Here is a 7230-nt window from a genome sequence, read left to right on the forward strand (position 1 = left end):
GCGTAGAAACGGACGGACAGACGGACAGACGGACAGGCGGACATGGCTAGATCGACTCGTCTAGTCATGCTGATCAAGAATATATATACTTTATGGGGTCGGAAACGTCTCCTTCACTGCGTTGCAAACTTCTGACTGAAATCAATATACCCTCTGCAAGGGTATAAAAATAATTGCATTGAAAGCCAAAACTAATTCTGTCTATAATTAAAAATACTTTGCTTTGATTCTTTGTTTAAGAAAATGCTTTTAACTTTCAGGTTTGTCGCCAATACATTTTCTCAAAAGGCTTACCATAATTCAGGATAATAATCGCCGGTCTCCGTTGTATGAAAATCATAGGAGACTTTCTTAAATCAATGTAATGTTTTCTTAAGATCGTACTCTAAATTCAAACAAATTATGTGTTCTAAAATAAGGAAAAGCGTTTGTATTCGTGTTTATTCTACGATCACCGAGTATCTAAACTAAAAGATTAAATATTATGAAAGAACTTCATGGATTCGCTGTATGTTAGTTAGAAAGCAAAGGATATAAGCAAAATACATATTATTACACGCCATTTGTTACATAATTAACTTTAAAAAACAATTTTAAAATATAAGACCTCAGCATCTTTGTTTTTTTAAGATATAGGTTTAAGTAAGTACAACACAAGTAGGCCTTTAATAATAATACATGAAAATTACGTTACAAAATTAGTTTTTCTACACGTGTATACCACTTTTGTTCTAAGTCCTTATTAAAGCTATTATTGAGAAAGATTCTTGATAAACTTAAATTTGCCGAAGAAGGAAGTCAAGAAAGGCTAATTACAAAATCAGGGCGAGAAGTCTACGTGTCAAAGGAACCGCTGGAAATGGCACGACTCTCAAATTATGATGAGTATTTTCGATTGACAAAGGTGGAAAATAGCTGGCTGTTCATTGGGCGACAATTGAAATTCCAGGGCCCCGAAATGGGCCCGCTTTAAGGGCACCGTTGTAACACTGCACCACCCACCCGGAGAGTTGTGGTCGGGCCAAAGGTTAAGTTAAGCTCCGTTTGAGTTGAACTCCAGTTTCATTTCGTTACGTTTCGGTTGTGGTTCAGCTCCGGGCTCTGTTGCTGGTTTCTGGGTTTTTGGTTTTCCATTGCCATTTCCATCTCCATCTCCATCTACATTTCCACTACCATTGCCATTGCCATTTCCATTCCCCGACCATTTCCATTCTTCTCTATCCTAGCCGCCCAGACTTTTCCTTTTTGCCTCCTTTGCTCGCGCGGAATGCAAAAAGGCAACGCACATGTTCCGGCTGCTTTTCCGTTTTTCCGCTTTTCCGACCGGCAACCGGAAATACTTGAAATTTTTAGAGCCTTCAGTTGCCGGGCAATCGAACTGCAACGGCAACTGCATCTGAACTTGCACCTTGAAGTGCCAGCTACCTGTAACCACCGATGCGCCTCGTTGCCGCACGAACACTGCGCCGCAAAAAGGCAGGCCCGCTCCTCCGATTTTCCGACTTGGCCACTACCGAGGCACGAAGCTGGGAAGTCGGAAAACCCCAGTGAGCCAATTGGACGAGGTTTTCCCGCCAGCAACATTGTTGCCGTCAGTCGCGACATGTTGCTGGGGGCTGTCGCGCCAGCAACATGCAGCGTGCAACATGCAGCACGCAAACGATTGCCCATTACTAATTATTAACGCAATTATTGCCGTACGGATCAAAGAAGGGGGACTCCGATCTGGGTTTGGGGATCTCCTGGGCCCCGGTCACGTCCCTCTTTTCAACTATAACGATGCAAATTAGCTAACGGAATTATGAGTGCAGCGGGGGAAAAGTTTCGCCTTCTTTCCTACACTTTCCATCATCATAATCATCATCCTCGTCATCCTCATCTTTGTCTTCATCGTCGAAAGGAAAACTTTCGTCAGTCACTGTCCCTCCTCTCGGGTGCGAGTTCGGGCCAGGGGTTAATTTCAGTTTCTTATTGCAGTTAATTAAGTGAAACTTGAGTTGCCGTCAACGAAAGTCGAGGAAAAGCGGTCCAAGGGGGCAAATGCTCAGTTTTAATTTATGCAGCGTATTTCCATCCCAGTTGCTGTGCATGTCAAAGTGCTGACAATCAGCCGACAATCGGCCGACAATCCCAACAATGATAATCAAGTGCATCCCGCTGCCAGAAATGAAAAAAGGCACGAACGAAGCACTAGAAGAAAGTAACGTCAAGCAATTATCAAACATGCTGTTTTAGGCACAAATTAGGGCTTTCAAAGCTGTATGAGATGAGTAAAAATCACTGCAATCGATGTTCGATTGATGATTAACGGATCCTTTAGGTCCATTTTCATTTTGGAATCGAGCAAGATAGGAAGTTGAAGTCAGCATGCCAAAGTTTATGTACCCTTTATTATAAAAGAGTTTTTGTAAATTGTTGTTATATGAGTATCTGTAATTTTCTGCCAATTTTTCGATTGCTCAGCTATATTAATTTTTTATACTCGTTATAAAATTATATTATTAGTTATTATAAAATTAATTATTAATGATTAACGGATCCTTTAGGTCCATTTACATTTTTGTGGAATCGGTTTCCAACGAGAGCAAGTAAGGAAGTTGACATCAGCATGCCAAAGTTTATATACCCTTTATTATAAAAGAGTTTTTGTAAATTTTTGTTATATGAGTATTTGTAATTTTCTTCCAATTTTTCGATTGCTCAGCTATATTAACTTTTTATACTCGTTATAAAATTAACCATAAATTAATGTAATTTGCCCTAATTTGGTCTTTCAGAAAATTTTGTCCTTAAAATTTAAGTGACTATTGCCTTTACATGTATCCTTTAAATATAATATCATATGGCCATTGACATAGAGACAAACAAATTACTCTTTAGGTAATGGACTATTTTTCCCAATTGTATAGCCTTAAATTAAACATTTAAGGCCATTTTTACTATTTTTAAGTCAACAGTGGCTTTAAAACTCAATGTTCAGGCAATGTAGAATATGTTTGCTTAAATCTAGGAACTGTGGTATTCTGAGTGTATATACTTTATGGGGTCGGAAACGCTTATATCTACCTGTAACATACTTTTCGACGAATCTTGTGTACAAGTCATAAAAAGTTATACGCAAAACAAGATTTATTTATTTTTATTTGTCAGTTTATCCCAAAACGATGTTTTAGGTTCCTGGATACATTAGAAACATTGGTTTTACGACTTTTGGAAAAACACGCCATCTTAACGTATAGTTTTAAATTCCATAGTTTTAAAATTATAGCCAATATTTTTTTTAACACTTTTTATTATTTTTTGGTTGTTAAGCTTCAAACTGTTTAAACTTAAAACTTTAAAGCCCTTGAGAGTCGTCTACTTTTGACATATAAAACTTTATTGTAAAAAGTCATGTCACAGAACAACTTAAGCTGTCTGAGTATTGCATTTTGTTTGTGCGCATCCATGCTTTATTTTAAGGTCATGGATCCTTTAAAATTAGTTAAGCAGCTCTATATATAGAAAACTTTAGTTCGACGAATTTTCAAAATGGAGTAACTTATGAACCACTAGAGCTACACCCTTGAGCTATGTGTCTTTGAAAGGGTATTTTTAAGTCCTATACAAACCCACCAAAGTTTAAAAACAAGAGGGAACGCCTAAGTCTAGTGACTAGACTATTATAAACCCGTATCTCAGCTAACCAACCTAACTTGTTAACTTACGATTCAATTGAAACCATTTTTGGCACACCAATATTGTATTGTATTGCAATAGGTATTGCCAAATAAAAACCTTCCCAAAAGACTTATTTCTATTAGAGGTAGTATATAAGTCGAAACGAGCCGGATCGAACAACTGGATCCTATAGCTCGCATAAGAATGATAAACAAATTTTTTGTATGTAAAATTAATTTCTTCTTGTTGTTCTGCGACATATTAACTTATACTTTTTGAGAATTTCGAATAAAAGTAAAAACAATCGGATACTTTATCATATAGCTGCCATAGCTATGGCATAGGAACGATAGAAAAATTATTGGCAGAATAATATAGGGACCGTTGTATTTCGTTTTCGGTAAACTTATACTGTAGTACATTAAAATGGAACACTATCTTAATGTTACTGCAATTAGTCTTTAGTTTTCCTAAAATCGCAATGCTCTTTACTGCAAGGGTATTGAAACTTCCGACAGTCGACTTTCTCGGTAATTATACCTATTACTCGTAGAGTAAAAAGGTATACTAGATTCGTCGGAAATTATGTAACAGGAAGCGTTTCCGAAGCTATAAGGGGCTTATCTTCTTGATCAAGATCAATAGCCCAGTAGAACTATCCATGTTCGTCTGTCCATTCGTAAGAACGCTGAGATTCCGGAAACTAGAAGCTAGACAGTTGGAATTTAGTATGCAGATGTGCATTTGAGGTTTAATCATATCTCAAGTCGATCACAACTTAAGGACATTTAGTAATCTGTTCACCTCTATTAACCTCTATTCCCCTGTTCCCAGGCTTTAAAAAATACAAGAAAAAATATTTTACATGTACTTGGAGAAGTCTTTCCCGACTTTTTAAAATATTACCACTATTATAGGTCAAAGGATGGAATTTATAGAATTTGTTTTCTAGAATTCTTAAAGGTAACAGTTCAGAAACTATGAACTAAAAATTTGTCCTTTCAAGTAGTAGGCTTTAGAAAAATAAAAGGGGCTAAGTCATTATAAGTAAAAAGGGGGTTCCGAGTTACAATATCAGATTGATACTCTGTTAAAAATATATTGAGCAGCCTTAACACTATACAATGTAATTTTAATAAATATTTCCAGTAGTGATTAAAGAAACAATTACCTCTCCAGTATTTCTTGACGGAAAAGCAAAAGCTGGTATATATTTTACATTACCTAAAAAGCACAGGCACCTGGGACCTTAAACTTAATTTTTTTGCGAATAGAGGTGAACAGATTACTTAAATTTCCATAAGTCTGTGATTTTTGTTTTTACCTAAGACGGTTAATATCAAAACTTGTAATTTTCGGTCCCTAATTGATTAGGCTTATTATTTCGTTTGCATCGCAAATGAATTTATTATATTCTGTGCGCAATCTTAACAAGTCTTGGACTTCTACAATTTACTCGGAGATCGCTTTATAGCAGAAAGATACTACAATGCGAAGCACACGCGCTGGGGCTCATGACTCGTGACCCCAAAAGAGGGCAACTATATAAAGCAATCATAAACTTGAGCAAAAAGCTCGACTATGTCTCCCCTGGCAGCTCTACATACTGGCTGGCTGACCGCAGAAAAGTTCCGAACTTAAGTGACTTCGCTGTGACAAAGAACATCCCGAGAAGCCTAATACGCGCGGAATCTCCTTAGGACTTGTCATCGGAACACTCGCCGTTCCTAATAACTCTTCTTCGAAGCCCAGAAATAATCAAGCACCCCTAGTACCAGAAGTACGTAAGTTCCCACATTGATCTAACCACACAGCTCAACACCAAGAATGACATCGAGTACTGTGCCGTGGAATTCGTACTCGTCGCAAGAGACGACTGTGTGTAGCAACTAAAGTCTACGACGAGCATGGCAATCCAACAGACTAACTAAAACCCTAATGCAAGAAGTAGAACTTGCCCAACCCCGGTACATTGAGAATTTTCGCTGACCAGCACAAAGCATCCCTTGTGGAGAGCTCATCCAAATTTAAGCTCTCCGATAGAAACGGTCACATCGATTAGAAACTCATTGGGTACTTGGGTCCGCAGCGACGAAGATGGAACCGAACGACGCTATAAACTCTTACGATCTACGTCGCTTCGCACTGAAATAGCAAGCAAGACGATTTTTTTTTCGAGCACGTAAAATCGTAGATGTCATTAGAAAGCAACTGAAACCAAAAAAGGCTCCAGGAGGGGACTTAATAACACCAAAAATGATAATTGAACTCCCGAACTGTGCAGTGGACTTCATGTGCAAACTATTTAACGGGATCACAAGACTTGGGTGCTTTCCCAAAACAATGAAATAAGGCTTCTGTCATAATGATACCAAAGCCTGGAAGAGACCACACAATTCCCTCATCGTACAGGCCAATAAGTTTATTATCGTCCCTGTCCAAATTGTTAGAAAAATGCCTTCGCACGCGCGAATATATAATATATATATATATATATCTAAAAGAACACAATGGAATCCCTGCACTTCTATTCGGGTTCCGGGAAAGGCACGGAACCATAGAGCAGGTCAACGGGATAACATCAGGAATTCGTACCGCCTTTGAACATCGGGAATAATGTAGTGCTCGATGTCTCTCTATGCATAAAATCATAACATTACTGCCAGAAAGCACTCATAAGTTACTTACAACGTTTACTCTTCACAGACAATCGTGCCGCTAACTTTGAACAGTACGCAGATCCTCCAAACCAACAATGTAACATATCTCGGCGGAAGGAGGAAACACATTGAATGCAAGAAAGTACATCTCAAACTAAGAGCTAGCAGCCTACACTGGATTTTAAATTCTCGATCACCACTTTGTCTGGACTTCAAGGTCCTACTCTACAATTCCACTCTTCCACAGGTTTAGGCGGTTGTAAAATCTCAGTAAATCTCAGATCCCAATTCTCTATCTTTGATAGATATCCGCGTTCATATTGGTTTTTTGGTTTTCGGGTTTTGGGCGTTAAAGTGGGCGTGACAAACTTTTTTGGGTCAACCGATAGGTACGAGGGTGGTCCGATAAGTACTTAGCCTCCAAAAGAAAAACGAAAATTTGGGAAAAGTGGCGATTTATTTCTCAACATAATCTCCTTTTAGCTCGATAAACTTGACCCAGCGATGCTCCAACTTCTTTAACCCGACTGAAAAATACGGTTCCTCGAGGTCTGCAAAATAGGTCTCTGTGGCGGCGACGACCTCCTCATTCGGCGCAAATTTCTGACCAGCGAATGACTTTTTCAAGCTTGGAAGCAAAAAGAAGTCACACGGGGCCAAATCTGGAGAATATGGTGGATGGGGTAGCAGTTCGTAGCCCAATTCGACCAACTTGGCCTTGGCGAGGGCGGAAGTGTGAGCCGGTGCGTTGTTATGATAGAAGAGCAATTCGGCGGCGAATCGGACCAATAACTTAACTTTAACATAGTACAGCCCTGTGACCGTTTTGCCCTTCTCCAAGTAGTCGATGTAGATCACACCTTGTGAGTCCCAAAAAACGGTGGCCATCACCTTTCCGGCCGATAGGACA

Source organism: Drosophila suzukii, chromosome X (genome assembly GCF_043229965.1).
Source record: "Drosophila suzukii chromosome X, CBGP_Dsuzu_IsoJpt1.0, whole genome shotgun sequence".
NCBI classification, from domain to species: domain Eukaryota; kingdom Metazoa; phylum Arthropoda; class Insecta; order Diptera; family Drosophilidae; genus Drosophila; species Drosophila suzukii.